Below are 17,308 nucleotides of genomic sequence, written 5' to 3'. Positions count from 1 at the left end.
ACAACCCGTTTTGAGTTTGAACGATTTTAGAATCTATATTTTTCGTTTTTTTCTTGCATTTGTGGCAGTGAATCAAATCATCTTCCATTTACATGTCAAAGTTTCCAAGTTTATTTAACTCATCTAATATATCAGATTTTGCTTCATTTTTTATAGCCATAAGGTACTGTATCGATCTTATTTTCTAGAACGATTTCTCTTATCATCTTTAGCGTTCAGTGCCAGCTTGTTTATGGTAACTGTGTACAACTCATGTTTATAGCTTTTTATTACAGTCATCTCCCTAAATTCTTCTTTATCTTCGAAACAAACATCTCTTCAAGTTTTCGATATTTATTGTTTTATTTTACAACGCTTCTCTCTAATTCCTTTACACCTAACTGGATTTTTGTCTAGAATATTTGTACGAGTACATCTTTGATCTTAAACCACAAAATTCTTCTAATATCTCGCCGTTCAATTCGTCTTGTGAATTTCCCTATTACCTTCTTATTTTTAGTAGTGAAACATTCATGATCTTTTGGATAATCGCTCGTATCAAAGTCCTCTATATTTTCTTTAATAATTTTAAACAGGATCTCGTTTCAATTCTAGAGAAATAACTGTCTGTATCCATGTAAACACAGATTCCAAAATCTGGATCAAACTTCTTTAATTTGTTGTAATAAAACTCGTACATTAGCAATTTTGAGAGGTCGAGAACTGAAAATCCTATGTAAATATCGGTTTGTTAAATTTAACCTTTTGTTTGTACATGTGACTCGCTATACAGGTTGTCGTCAAAGATGTTAAAAAGCATTTGAAATTTGTTTTCTTTAGCTTGTTTCATTGAAAATTCTTCATTTCCTAGTCTAATATCGCATCTATTTTCGCACATTTTCCATACTTTTTCCAAAAACTGAGTTGTTCATCAGCTTATAAAAATCCTTTTCAAAGTCACTTGTAGCTTTGGTTCTCATGTTTGTGTTAAAAATCAATGTATTCTTTCATAAAAGGCTTCTGATCGAATGCAATAACTCTATTCACATGTTTCAAAATCATACCTTGTTCCAAATAGAACTTCAAATTTCTCGAATGAACAACGTATTCAGTTTTATCCAGTAGAGTTGTGCAAAGTTTGTTTTTTAAAATGTTCTGGAGCAAGAGGTAAATCCTTGTGATGTTCGTGTAAATTTGTTGGATATCCAAGATCGACTTCGAGGAATATAGCCATAATCTTCGTCGCCAGTGAGTTCTAAAATTGTTTCTTGCCATTCTTCAGTTGTGTAAGTTTTTGGATCCATCCACTTGATATCACTAAACGGCAGTTTTTGCATTAGGCCATACCCATAAAGGTTATTTAGCATCAACGTATAACAAATAGTTTTTCGGGCTTTGTCTTATCGAAATCTTTCAAATATTTTGTTATTTGCTTTCACATATCGTTTAATACACTGAGAAATTGCCCCCGCGAATGCCTTTTTCAATCATCAAATACATATTATAATCGTTAATTAGCTGAAGCTCAATTTTCGTTAATTTTAACATTGCGTCCCATGCGAGACTGGGAAGCTGTTAGATAGTGTGCCGGATCGAGTTTATAGCAATTAAGGCAAATGTTTCTGAAATTTTCGAATATATCAGCAAGCAATAAAACATCTTGGATATTGTACAAATCAGAGTAATTTCCAAGATTTTTCTCTTTTAATGTGTTCCAAACGCTCAAGTAGTGTTGATAATCTTTCTCAGATTATGCTCTCATCTGTCAAAAGTGAATAGAAATCTTGAATTCTTAATTCTTCTGTTGTAATCAAGTTTTTCAATACTATCGATAAATTCATAGGGAAATATTCCTTTTCCAGATAGAATTTTTAAAAATCTCGTCGTCGTCATTTGGCTGTCCTTTCTATTATCTCATTCAGTCCATCTTGTATAAAATGATTTGTATGTTTGAAGTCTTCTTTCTTTAAAATTTTTTCGCTAATTTTTCGATAGATGACGCCATTGAATCTAAACGTTGTCTACGAAAGAGAATTTTATGAAACTTTCTAGGTTTGTCAACCATCAAATTCATACCCGTATCCAGAATTTACAGAGTAATTTATATATCGTTCATCGGTGTTTGCAATCAAATCAACATTACCGTATTGTTTTGCCAATTCTTTTTATGTACAAATGCGTATCGTAATTAGACATATTGTGACAGAAAACGGGAATATTCTGAGGAAATTTCAAATTCAGATTACAAATTCTATGAGCTGCACCTCGAAATTTTCCAGTCAAATGACAGTGATCTCATGATCTCACATTTTTTTGAATGCATCATAAGCAGAACTTCCAATTATCTGGTAAAAACCCTAAAGTTTTTTTCAGTGTCTTGATACGATATTTCTTCACAAATGTGGCAAAGATTTTGAATTTTTGATACTGAAATTTCTTCTTCCTTCGTCAGTCAATTTCATGAGGCTTCATGTTCTTTGAATTTATATTTTTTAGCTATGTACTTCGATAATTTATTGAGTTCTTTCAAAACAATTTTGCAGGAACGTTCGGCAACTCTTCTTCATTTTTTGCTCGATAACATATCGGCTTGTACATACGATTGGTCACATTAGACACTAAATATAGAGTAAAACCATAAGGAATATGACTTCTGAATCTTGGTTGTAGTTCGATTTTTGCGGATTGTTTTTGCATGTGGGAATCTTCTCTAATATGCTTTCAAAATCCATATAAATAACGTACGGATGGCTAAATTTCTTTTGGTAATTGGTTAAATTTAGTTGTTTGACCCGGAAAACGGCAATAATTGGCTTGCAAACTTCATGTTGCTTACAAATTTCTAAATGGTCTGATAAAGCACTATATTTGTAGAAAATGGCTTTAAACATCTTCGACACAAGAACGTCTTGTGAGCATTTTTTTGATATCTGTGAACTCGCCTAATCTACTTAAATCTGTTATCAAAACATAATGGGATTTATCATCTTGTTTAACATTACAATAAATCAAACTTCTAACTTGGCGTCATGAACTTCTGAAATTTTGCAACGGTACTATGTGTAGTTTTTCATCAAAAGTATAGACATTTACAGACATTTTCGGATACTTGTACTTTGCTTTGCTGCTTCGTTTTTTCAAATAATTGTATAATCTTTTAAAAGACATAGGATAGTCGAATCCAGAAAATATCTCATCGTTCACGAATTTTTCGTATTTGTTTTGCTCTGTCAACATGAGTCTCGGGTTTTTCAATAGCGCCATCGGATAGAGTAAATAAAGCAATAATCATCTTTATTTTTTGATATTTACACAAGCTTTTTTATCTTTGATTTCCTTTGGTAAATCGATATATGATCCTGCGTTCATAAATTCATGTTTATTAAGGCTCAAAACTGGATCAGGGCCGATCTCAATGAAGTATCGCTTGTGGATCGCACCCACAAGAGGGGATGTCCCCCTCAAGGAGGCATCCTGTCACCTCTACTGTGGAACCTAGTAGTAGATGGTCTACTTGAGGACCTTACTTAACAACGGAATCTATGTCCAAGGAATATGCAGACGACATAGTTCCTTATGGTACAGGGAAAATACACAAATGTTGTTGTTGATATCATGAATACCAACCTTCAACATGTACACAACTGGTGTCAGGGAGAGGGACTGAAAGTAAATCCCTCTAAGACAGTAGTTGTACCATTCACTAGAAAAAAGAACCTAGAGTCTCTTTCTAGGCTGAAACTCGCATCCACTCAGCTGGAGTGGTCAAAGACAGTCAAATATTTAGGACTGACTCTAGACCATAAGCTTACGTGGAATGATCATCTTAATAATATCCTGCACAAAGCAAAGTGGGCGCTCATGACGTCCAGGAGACTTGCAGGAATCTCATGGGGCGTAAAAACCCCATATAGCACTATGGCTTTACAAAGCAGTTGTAAGGCCTCAAATCACTTATGGTTCATTAGTCTGGTGGACAACAGGTGAATCAGGTAACTGCCAAAGCCAAGCTTGAAAGCTTACAAAGGCTTGGCACAATCTTTGTAACCGGAGCATTCAGGAGCAGTCCCCTCAGCGACCCTCGAGGTGGCTTTTAGGACTTCTACCTCTTGATGTTCATATAAAAGCTGAAGCGCGTAAGTCAGCTTATCGGCCTGATGGTTGCTGGCTTGTGGAGGAATGGCGCGTCTAACGCGAGCCATGGCGCCATCACTGAAGCTGTAAACCCAAGCGCTATTCTCGAAATGGTCTCCGACACAATGAGAACGGAGTTCGTATTCAATAAGCCATTCTCTGTTGACTTTCTACTCCAGAGATGAGTGGAAATCGCAAGATAACATCCCAACAATAAGAAAGAGCTTTGTCTGAGTACACGGATGGCTCGCTTATTTAAGGGTAGAACTGGATATGGAGTGTTTAGTCAATCCCCTAGAACTGCCCTTAGCGGCAGTTTGGGTCGGAACTGCTCCATATTTCAAGCCGAAATCTATGGTATCCTAGCCTGTGCCAACCTAGGCCTCACCAGAAGGTACCAGGAAATGAACATCTGTATAATGTCAGACAGTCAGGCAGCTCTTAAAGCTCTTGACTCCAACAGCATTTCATCCAAGCTTGTGTGGGAGTGCTTTAACACTCTCTGCAAGCTTGGATCACGCAACTGTGTGCGTCTTGGTTGGGGTACCGGGCCACACAGGCATAGGTGGCAACGAATGCGCCGACAGGCTTGCCAAAAGCGGAGCAAGCATGCCATACACCGGTCCAGAACCGAGTTGTGGTATAAGCAAGTCAGCCGCTTATCAAAGTATAAACAAATGGTCCAGGAAGACACACCGCTTGCGGTGGCAGAGTCACCAAGGACAAGCACTCGGCAAAAGACTGCTTGCCGATTCTAGCTCCGGATTCACCAGATGGCTGATGGGGCTGGGAGGGTATCGGGTTAAGCAAGTGATTGCCTTGATCACTGTGGACACGGCCACTTCAGGAAACACCTAAAACACTCTAGGTTTACGAAATGAGGACTCGGAGTGTAGACTCTGCAATAAGTCTGAAGAGACTGCAAAACACATAATACTGGACTGTGAGAGGACTGGGAGCAAGGAGAAGGGCTCTTTTCGGTGATAAACAAACCAGGCGACGAACCAGATGCTAGTATCGGGGAAAAGCTTCTTAGCCTAATTAAGGGCACGAAGATAGGCTTACCCCATCTAACATCAAAGGGGCACACAATAAGCTCAGGTTGACGTGTGAGGATCTAGGAATCCACCCCAATATCCCAAAGGAAAAAAAAAAAAAAAAAAAAAAAAAAAAGGCTCAAAACTAGTTGTTTTACAACTTTTAAATGTCCATCCGGAACCTTTATTTGGATTATTCGTTTGTTCTCGATTGTGTTAATTTATTAAATTGCTTAGTAATAAAGTCGTTTACGTCAAAGATTTCGTCTTGCTTTGATAGTAAAATACATTAGACATGTTTGCGGTTCACCATTCACTAAAGTTCGTTCGTATTCACATTCCAAAGAGAGATAGCCCTTCATATTTTTAACATTTTCTTGAAATTTCTCGATTAAACTTTTAATTTCTGACCGCATAATTGAAAGATATTTGTAAATTGACATGGAATTGTCGTTCAAGTTTGTTAAAATGTCTTGAAAAGACCGTGTATTGAGGATAAAACTTCTACATCAATGATATTTTCGGATTTTACTTTAAGAGTTTTATCAATTTCTTCGATCATTTCAGACTTAGTTTTATCGTTTGTTTCTAAGGACAATTTTTCAGCGATTGATTGAATTTTTTCATCATTAAATAGATTGAGATCTTTTTTATCTTCCTTAAAGCTTTTCTTTAATTCACGCAATTTTTCTATATTGTACATTCTTTTCGTGACCATCGATTTGATTCTCTTTAGCCCAAGTCCTCAAATAATTTAGTTCTTTATTATAAATTTCTTTGTTCTTCAAATGATTTTTCGAATTGTAATGACGAGTATAGTGATGTTCAAAAATGTCTTTTTTGCAGTATGGGCACTCTATCTTTTTCCGCTCCATATTTAAAGAGCAAAAATTTGTAAAACTAAAATTTTGAGAAGTGGTGATTTTTGTGACAACTTGACACAAATCAGCACAATTTCTGGTCAAATGTTTTCAGATTGTTCTATTTAAAGAGCAAAAATTTGTAAAATTAAATTTTGAGAAGTAGTGATTTTTGACCACAAATTAGCACAATTTCTGGTCAAATGTTTTCAGATTGTTCTATTTGTTATAGAAAAATCTTTTAACTAAATTTAATTAAAAGATTTTTCTATAATAAATGGCAGCGCTGTTACAAGAGTTGAATAAGGTTGGTGAACTAAGATTCAAAGAATATAAGAAATTAGTGGAATTGGAAGAAAAAAAGAAACATAGAATCTTGAATTTGGAGAAAATGAAAGATAAATTCGGGTTTACAATAATTGCCGAGTTGGAAGATTGTAAAGTACACTTGCCGAACAGATTTTTGACTGTTTTGGATGAGAAAAAGATTAAAGAATTAAAACAAAAATGAAAAAATTACACTTGATTGTTACTGGAAAGAAGACTATAAAAGATAAAGACTGTGTTACAATTAACTTTGTAGAATAAAGATTTTTTATTAAGATTTTTTGATTTTTTCATTAAAACAGCTTATTAAATGTAGAAGCAAACATTGAACAGTAAAAACAGCTAAAGATTCGGTTATTTAACATTCGTGGCTTTCCTGTTTAGATTTTTAATTAGATTTGATTATGGTTCAATGGACAGTATTTTACATTGATTTTCTGTCTGTCCCCAAAAGTGGTCTAGAACCGGCATATTCATATCTACTTATATATATATATATATATATATGCTCTTACGGTTTCTGCTGTTGATTTTTTTTTGTTATCAAATTTACGTCTTAGACATTTTTAAAACTTTTGCGCTGAATTAAAAAGGCTAAAGTAATCTTACACTTAAATATTTACAAGTATTAAATTGTGGTTTGATATTTACTCGTATTTAGAGATCAAAAATAATTTAAACATAATTTTACTTTTCGGTCAATATATTTTACCATTATCTGAAACCGCTTGATTCACAAAAATACAAAATTAGTTTTTTATTTATCTGGTGAGGAAGCAGTATTGTAGCTGGAACCTTGTAGCAGATAATTAGTGGCAAGATATACGAGCTGGATCGCTGCCAGACATAGATACACTACACCCTAAGATATCTTGTTTACAATTCATTTCAACCAGTTGATGATTTATACATTGTTTTAAACGATTTTGATACGCTTTTATTTACTGATAAAAGGCATTATTGATTGGTCAGTACACTTATTATAAGTGAGATATAGATTCATTTCTGTTATGCTCCTTATTAACTTAATAGTAACATTTATCAAGAGGATACAATTCTATGTATTATTTGCAATGGTTAATTATTGTTTTCTTTCAAAATTTTAAAGCTGTAGGTAATACTAAAAGGAATAGTTTATAATGCTCGTATTTATGTTTTTCTAGGGGTTGCGAACAAATTTTAAATCTTTCTGCCTCGTCGATTTTCATGAAAAAATTCTAAAACTTTGATTTTGAGAGCTAGAGAGGTACATGTGAGTCAAGTGGGGGGTGGGGGGGGGGGGGGGTGGGGGGGGGGGGGGGTGGGGGGGGGGGGGGGTGGGGGGGGGGGGGGGTGGGGGGGGGGGGGGGTGGGGGGGGGGGGATTAATATTTAGGCCGTAGTCTTAATGGGTACATAGAAAACAAAGATTGAGAGTTTGAAAAATGTTTTACTCTGCAATGGGTTGATTATAAAGTCTGCTTAATAAATAAAACCGTATCTTTTATAAAATCACACTAAAAATATGGAAAAAAGTGTGAGACGTGTATGAATGATTTCAGTTTACTCAAACCAAGAGCAATTTCAAAGAAAACGCAATAAAACATAACTCTATAACAACCAAGCCAGTTATACGCAGAATAAATTGTGTTGCCCAAAGTTTGTCCCCACTCTCAGGACGGGGGTGGAATTTAAATTACATGTAACAGCCTACACAATAGTGACTGCTGTTAGAATGGTATACTCATAATTAAATAACATTATTGTATCTAACCACGGGTTTAACTGTCATATTTACTTTCATATTAAAGACAAACTTTACTGACTTATTATTAAAAAACATTATTGTTACAGTTTTATTTTAAAGCCATGGTTGCAATATTTAACAACCTTGGGCTTTACAACTTAAAACTTTCTGTTCAATTTCACAAGTAATATTAACACAACAGTTGAAACTATACATATGTTTTCATGCGAATTTTTTATTGCCTAATCTAAACAGTCCAGGAGTTTAATACTGCCACAAGTTCATTACCATTTATAGCATTACTTAATTTATTCATTAAAACTAAAGTTTAAAAAACGTTTAGGATAATAATAAGTTTTTGGATGAACTTTTTTTTTTTCGAATTTTCATTATGATTTTTCTGGACGGTATGACAACTACTTTGGATTTCAGTATAGCCTATCTGAAACGAGAATTTTTGACATTTAAATAGTTTATCTAGAAAGAGCTTTTAATTTATAATGTACTATTACTACACCACCACAGTCTTAATTTATTATTATGCTATTATTGATTAGTCCAGATCATACAATAATGTATGATACAATGCAATAACTTAGAATGTACAATCATAGTCGAATATAGTGAATTGTAGACATTAGTTTTAGCACTAATCATTGTATTTCTTTTCTGTGTAGGTTTGTTTTATAAGGTGTTTGGTATTATCATTCAAGAAATGCTATCTGCCATGAGTGTGATATCTAAGAAAAGCTACCGAGCAGTCAAGAATGGTATTCTATTGCAAAAAAATGTAGGTAATTGTTTTGAAGAAGAGAGCGGCGCGTCTTGTACGTTTGTCACCGACAATTGTACCAAATAACGCAATAACGCTTGCCGCGTGACGTGGCGTCTTCTAGAAGCTTGACAGTGATTGCGTTGTATAAACTGAATGTTGCAATATTTCACTTTAGTATTTTATAAAGTAAAGTTCCTAGTATTTCAGACAACTGAAGCAAGTATCTCTAATTATTGTAGAAGACACAGGTATCTCAAATGAAGAATTTAATGATCGGATCATCATTTCAAATATGTACATTATTAGTGAAGATAGAATTTAGACGACACCTATGACACCTGTATTTAGAACATTCATATGTATTATTATTTGGTTCCACCTTGTAAAAAAAACTCTCTTTTACAAACAAAAATATTTATATTTATGGATAATCCATATTGAAAATATTTGGTTGTCTTTGCCGAACTCTAAACCTCAACCCATACATAAGTACGATAATTTATAAACTAAATAAATAAAACTTTTCAGGAATATATTTATACTTGTTTCAGATCATTTAATTTGCCAGCTTCAGATAAAAAGGCCTATGTTCCTATGACAGAGTTTTAATCCAAATTAGTCCAAGATTAACATTATTAAAAACTGTAAACTATCTAAAACACTGATATTCATATAATAACTAGACGTACCTCAATTTTTAAACAATGCGGTCGGTAAAAGATTTGCCGTACTATATTCATACACTATTTGCCGTGTAATAGGCTTCGAGGAGGACGCATTCAAAATTCAATTCAATAGTTTCATTTCATTCACATGTCCTGTGGACAGCCAATCAGAAACAAAATAAGGTTTTAGATCCTACGGAAGAAGAATAGTAATTTTGTCAGCCTAGTGAAGAATGGGTGACGATAACGTTCAGTAAGTTCCATGGTTTGAACAAGCACCGTCATAGAGCTCAGAAAAAAGAATAAAAAACCTTTTTAAAATTGTGAATAGGTTTTCTCCTCTTGTGTTTCATGAGTAATTGAAAGTTCCAGAAGAAATCTTCACGAATTATCTTGTTGCATGATCCATACACTTTCCTATTCATTAAGATGGCCTTGATAGCAATGGGTAAATGTACATACTAAGCACATAGAGATGATGCAAGTGTTAGGGTAGTTAGACTACTTTAGATCACGTAATGCAAAATCAGTTTCTCAATTTGTTTACAAAAGTAAATACTCAGCTATTTTCTTGTATCTATTGTGGTTACTCATATAACACGGACGTAAAAATAAATTATGTTAATCAGCCAAGTCCCGTCTAGTGAGTGACATGTTTGTACATCGAGATCTGTGCTGCATATAAAGAAATGAAGCCTCATGCAACATTTCAAGTGTTCCAGACATTTACGTGATAGGATATGACGCAATACTAGGAATGATTATTTTCACTATTCATTAATCAAATGCGGTATGGATTGTACTCACACAACTTCAAAATGCTTTGTATTAGACGTTACACAATAAACTGCTGCCTTTCCTATTTATCAAAATTTAAATTTAAAATATTAAAAGTATTATAGAACCAATTCACAATAATTGGTTTAATATAACATAATTAAGCCAATGTTAGTTTAGTAAATTCTTCGATATTATATGAAATGTTGTTGATAAGGTTTCAAATGGGAAATACATAGCCGTTGTACATTATGTAACGAAAATGAAAAGTGTAATAGAATTCATTGTTGTTTGGAGGAAGATCTGTTTCAGTTTTTATATTCTTGGCTATTCTATGGTTTTCATGATTGTGGGCGTAATTATTCCGGGAAGATAAAATAACATAACAGGATAACGTGTGAACTTGATAGCTTCCTCATCTCACCACCTGATTCCATGGCAATAGTAATTAGAGGTCTTATATTCTTATTTATATTAGTCAAAATAGACAAGAAATGGGTGTATGGAAATCACATTTTAAAGTTAGAGCTGTTTTATTACGGTTTTAAGCATCATAAAGAAAAAACATTAAAGGTCCGGGATCCAAAACAATTTCTTCTTATGGTCGACAATGAATTTTTTTGTGTTAACTTCAAGTACAACGGATTATATATTAACCTAAAATTAGTACTTGTAAAAATACGTAAATTGTAAGTTTTTCATAAATAGAAATCTTAGAACAAATGGACCTAATATAAGTTTTACTCTTTCGTCAACTGAGTTCACCACACTGTGTTACCGTAACACGATATTAAACATCATTAGATTAAGAAGCCATTCAAACTATTGTGATAAGCATAATTCTCTGCCAAATTCAATTTTCCTTGATACCTCATCTTCGTTCTTCGTTTTTTTTAAAAAGTCATTAAATAAGTATATATTGAAATAAAATAATTGATACGATTATGATATTGGCATTAAACACATATAATTTTAGGCATTTGATTAGGTAAAAGTTCGAAAATTACTTTGTGTACCAATTTTGTTATCTGTAAGTGAGGACGTAAAATTCCATCTTGTAACAACTCTCATTTGTCTTCATTTACTAGCCTCCCATCTGTTCAGAAACCGTTGTATTAAATTACTCTCTACTCCACCATGAAAGAGGAAAAATTATATACAAGTATTACCCTTTAACCGCCTCACTGGTCGATATTTCAACCTACCTCATTATTTGGCTCTGTGCACGCTTTATTTTTACTTGTAATCCCTAGACGCACGGTGGTTGAAATTTCAAAGCCACACAGCCGCGGCGAAATTTTTTCTCTGTGCACACCTTTAAAATTTGCAAAATTTTATTTTTAATAGTTATACTTAATACTGGGGTTATGTAACGAAATAAAGTAAGATCTACATGTTGGGATGTGTGTGTGTGTGTGTGTGTGTGTGTGTGTGTGTGTGTGTGTTTGTGTATGTGTGAGAAAGTGAGAGATATTAAGGACACATCACATTAATTTCAACATTAATACCCACTGCTGAGCCATAACCAGTACTTTGGGGGAAAATCTCCCCGCCATGTCGTTTTTTCCGGAGCCTATGTGGACATAAATGTTAAAAAACCATTGACCTCGGCTGCCAATAATTTTAGTAACATACACGGGAACTGCATTCCGTTTCACCGGATTCTGAGAAAATTTGTCTAGAAAGCTCATAGTGTTAACTGCTTTATTGAATACCAAGTGCTTTATACAAATTCTATTTTAAATTGCATAACCAACATTCCTAACTTATATCCTAATTATGGTCACTAGATTCTGATCGATGCAGAACGGTTTCACTTTAAGGTACAGTAATTTTTACTGGGGTGATAAATTTCACTGCAATAATCTATAATTTTTTTTATACTCCAATTATCTAAATTATAACTAAGTCGGTATAGGCTAATTTATTGATATAATATGATGGAGCCCTAGAATGATTATGAATTGGACTTACATTTATTTATGGCATATATTATTATTTAAAGTATTCTCGATTAGTACGTTTAAAAGTTAAGACTTGTTGTAAAGTGTGTCACTATAAAAAATATACACGAGTAGATATGAAAATTTTTAATAATTTTTTGGCGTTGAAGTAGATTTTTAATTTACGATCCGATCGAGTGAATGTTTATTTTTTGTACGTATAAGCGTTTGCCTTTTACACAAGATAAAGAATGGGGATACACGTAAGTTGGTCTGAAAAGTCTATTTCGGTTAAAAAAAGACTAGTTACTGTAATATACTTATGTTTCTAATATATTTCCGGTACCATACATGCGTTTAAATTATTGCTGCAATCAATCAAATATATACAAACATTGGTCTTGAAAGGCTTGTTTTGTTGAAAAATCGTCCAGTTCTATCTTGGAAGCAATGTTCGGTGAAAAAGCATCTACGGTACATCAACATTCATAAAAATCTCCATTCAATCTGAAGTATTTTCCGCTAAAAATACCGTTAGCTTTGTTCTCGCGATCAAGAAATATCTGAATACCTTAATATGTTTCGGTTTAAAACGGACTATTTCCAGCCATTGTAATGTTCTGGTCTAAGTTATTCCGGCAACGTTGTAGCGTTTTTTTGTGTTTGAATGAAGAAATAAAAACATTATAATCTATTACTGCGTTTTCAGCCAATTTTTATTTTACAAAATACATATAAATTTGAAGTAATAAAGGTTAAATGTGCAAGTAATGCCGAAATGGAACACATTTTTGATGAAGACGTTAAAAATAAGTTTGTCCAAATGGAAGCACATATTTAATTATGTACTTTACCGTATCCAAGATATGAAAGTCTTTATTTAAAAACACTATTTTAGAACCTTACGTCATTTCCTGTACGAAAAGGAAGGAGTGATATTGCATGCCACGCGTGTCATACTAAACTGACACTCGTATAGCTGTAAAGTTGTTTGTACTCTTTGTACTCGTGTAATTTCTCTTGCAAAGTAAGGGTTAGCTTACTAATTAGGACCTCAGGTTTCTCTATCGTGTATCAAAGACAAGCTCAACTGAAACTCCACAACAGATTCTTTTTTAGTAATATATATATATATATATATATATATAGTTTATCCTTGGATTCTGCAATTCAACAGAAAGTTAAACCTTATTTTTCATATTGGTCTTTGAAAATTAATTTATATACTTTTAACAATATCGCCTACGTTATGACTATAAGACTATTAAGAACCTCGGGAGGTTATATACGATATGCTCCACAGGAAAAAAATAAAGTTATTCATGATAAATCTCTGATTTATATATTATGACAGATGTATCGAAATACGTGTCATTCTAAGAAATGTAATACAGAAATTTCTAAAGCGTAATTAGAGCAATCATTTATAATACATATATGATTGACAGGTGTTTGGTCTTCCGATCATATGTTAGTTTGCTTATTTAAACGCATATGTGACAGATACGGCCAAATACAAAATAATTGAATCGGAAAAAGTAAGCGCTCTGTGGTGTAATGGTAGCACATTCACCCGGCAAGTGAGAGATCCGGGTTCGACTCCCGGCGGAGCAAGTAGTACTTTTTGTGATTCAATGTTTATTGAAATTATTATATATATATATATATATATATATATATATATATATATATATATATATATATATATAAACAGAGCCTGTCGTTGCACTTTTTACCAAACCGAATCTTTTACTTACTTTTATACTTTACTACTAATACTACTAATACTTTAACTTACTTACTTACTTAGACTGTCGCATGAATAAAGAAATATGTAGACAGGCAGAATAAAACCAAATAGGGATTGGCCTCTCATATCAATATATAAACATATCCTTATGATGTAGACAAAGACAGGAGATTAAGTTTTTAGTAAAAAAAAAAGAGTTAACACTCTTGGTAATTAAAAAGAGTTTTATAAAAATTTCTGATTAAATAAGTTATTTATTACGAATCATATTTGAAATTAGAATTTTTCCTTCAGTAGATAAAATTTTATTTTTAATGGCTGATTATTAATGATCTAATATCATTATTTATTTCGATTTGCTTGTAATACGGAATAAGCAGAAAAAACTATAAAATCTGTAAATATAAGTACATTTTGGAATACATTTATACGCTAAACTGCCAGTGGTACAAGGCATATTTTTTAATCTTCAGGCTGAGTTTAGGTTTAAGTCTGCAAATCAAAATAAATTATTAAGATTTACAAAAATTCATATTAATGTTAAAGATTTGTTCCTATTACTACAATTAGGGATGTTTCAATAATGAAAGAGTATGAAAACTAATACTATAAGAACATTAAATCATACAAATGTTATAGTAATAATTTGAGTGAAATATTTTGCAAACGTAAATCATAAAAAAGTAATAGTACATTAATCTTGTTAACTGAAAGAAAATACCTTGAATGTCATAATTTACTTTAAACAATAAAATATATAGTGGTGTCTATAACATATACTGACCGTAATAATTGGTTTAGCTTAGGTATGAAAATTTTATATTTGTCAACAAACATTAGAATTTTGCTAGCGTTAAAATCCCTGCACCCTATACCCTCTCTCTTCTTTTTGGTTGGATACGCCCCAAGAATGACACTTAATGTAATACAACTCGTTCACTGCAATCTCTTTTTTGTTATTCATAATTTGCTTGTATCCTCTATAAAGACTATAACTCCATAACCTTGATATAACCATTTCTTCTCGCATTTCTGTATTAAGCCTCCAGATATATACACAATTACAGGAATCAGCAATAATTTAGCATAATACATGGCTTCTATTCCAGCTATATTCCAATTCAGTATTGCTGCTCAAGTGCAGACATACCAGATATACCAAGTTATGGATTCAACTGTAATAGCAAATAAAGTTTTCTTATCGACTTTGTGTAAAGTAGTATTCATTGGAAACCATAAACCATATGTACACAAACATTCAGTATACTTGGGTTTCTTTACTGCTGCTTTCATGTAAATTTCAACATATGCAACAATTTGAAATTCTTCAACGAATTTGAAATACTTTTGATTTTCAACTAAATAACATATTTTAATAATAAATAGTCAGTTGTAAGATTTTTTTCTTTGAACTAGTTTCATGTACACCAAAAAAAAGATTATGTTTTATCATTCTTCTAGAATTTACACTGAGATGTTGTCAGCAATTTAAACTATTAAAACAAACTATACGTGTATTAGATAGTTTAACATTCAGGAAATTCATTAAAAATACTGAATTTATATTTTTTTTTGTATTTATTAACAGTAAATTAGTATCCAAATTTTTTAACAAGTAATCGCAGTATTCTAAATTGTCTCATAAAAATATTTTGAATCAGCCATATTGACAAATTTTACTTTTTAATTATAACGTCTTGGCTTTAACGAACATGCATAGCCATTTTATGTAAAGATTATATGGTTTTTAAAAGTCAGAAACAAGTGTGGGCGGTATTTTCTAAACATTAAATCATATACAAATACGCAAGATTATTTTTTTATTTCTAGACAAATCCTTCTTTCACCAAAGAATTCTGTTAAACAATAAATGGACAAATTTTGAGCCCGTATGAATATATTCTGATCTCAGCACAAACACCATCGAACCATGTAGTTTTCCAAGTTTTATGTGCCGTATTAAAAGTGTACTATATATGAAAATGCTATGCAAAAGTAATAGCCGTTTTTGCAAGAACAAAGACACTGCTCTTAACAATTAAGGGGCTAACACAGAAAGTTTACAAGTTTCACAGGAAGGAAACAATATGAAGAGGCAAGGATGTCGGGGTTCCGTAGGATTTCCGTTTAGTCGAGTCTGAACTCTCCAAGTTTAAACCAGTAATTCTTGGCTGTAGCGACTGTATAGGGGCCAAGGAATACAACATGGTTAGTTCCTGTTTATAAACAATACAGAGACGTCATGGAATTAACTCTTGTAACATTTATGTCCTCCAAAATTTCTTAATTATTTGTTGATCTGTACAATACAATACATTTTTTGATTCACTGGACGATGGCAAATGTCCGGAAAAAATCCTGTTTCCTTCACAATCCTTCCATCGTCAAAAATAAACTTCAAACAAAGAGCAGTATATGTATTAACAGTTCAACGATCAGATGGGATATATATATATATATATTTGTGTGTGTGTATATATATATATATATATATATATATACAAGGCTTAACTACAAGAACACTCATATGGACTATTCGTAAAATAATGTAATAGTGGCTCTTTATGTGTACAGTCGAGAACACTAGATCAGCTTAAAGAAATGTACTGAAGCAAACATAATTTTTAAAGATTCATTGCTTTCATGTAGATTCTTATTAAACGCTTGAGTTACCTAAAGATATAGTTGTGTCTTTGTATTTCTCTTACTGTGTAAAAAATTCAAAGTTTTCTGTTCAGTAATTACACGGATTGAAAACCGTGAAAAGAAAAGCTATAAAAACATTATATTAGAGGTAAACAATGTGAAATTTTCCTTTTGAAATATGTCTTTCAGAGAGGCAAAAGTGTGGAGGGAAAGGAATTACTAATCAAACTGATGAGTATTCATTACATTGAATCAATTTGTTCCAGTATGAACAATATACACGGGTATTGAAAAGTTTAAAAATAGTGTAATTACTTCTGTACTCATAAACGTACAAACATAAAACTTTGTACAGTGACATAGCGCATAAAATTAAACTTTTGGTTGGAATCAGTACCTCTTCACTACCTTAGGGGGATGACCCGTAAAAATCTGTGGAAACTCTTAAATGTAAGCTTAGATCGTTGTCCATATCATTTTAAAGGTGTTTGTGTATAGTAATCATGCGTTAAGTTTTGTAACTTCATCCGATATGTTCAAAATACAATTAAGCTATTCTTGAATTTGCACATAAGGTCATTATTGAAACTTTCGAGCGCCGCCGTTTTGTTTAGGATTAACATTTTGAGGTCTAAATTTCAATAAAATGTTCTGCTAATGAAGGCCTTAAAAATTATATGCACATCGATC

This window comes from Homalodisca vitripennis, chromosome 1 (assembly GCF_021130785.1).
Source record: "Homalodisca vitripennis isolate AUS2020 chromosome 1, UT_GWSS_2.1, whole genome shotgun sequence".
NCBI classification, from domain to species: Eukaryota; Metazoa; Arthropoda; class Insecta; order Hemiptera; family Cicadellidae; genus Homalodisca; species Homalodisca vitripennis.
This window is presented reverse-complemented; position numbering follows the sequence as displayed.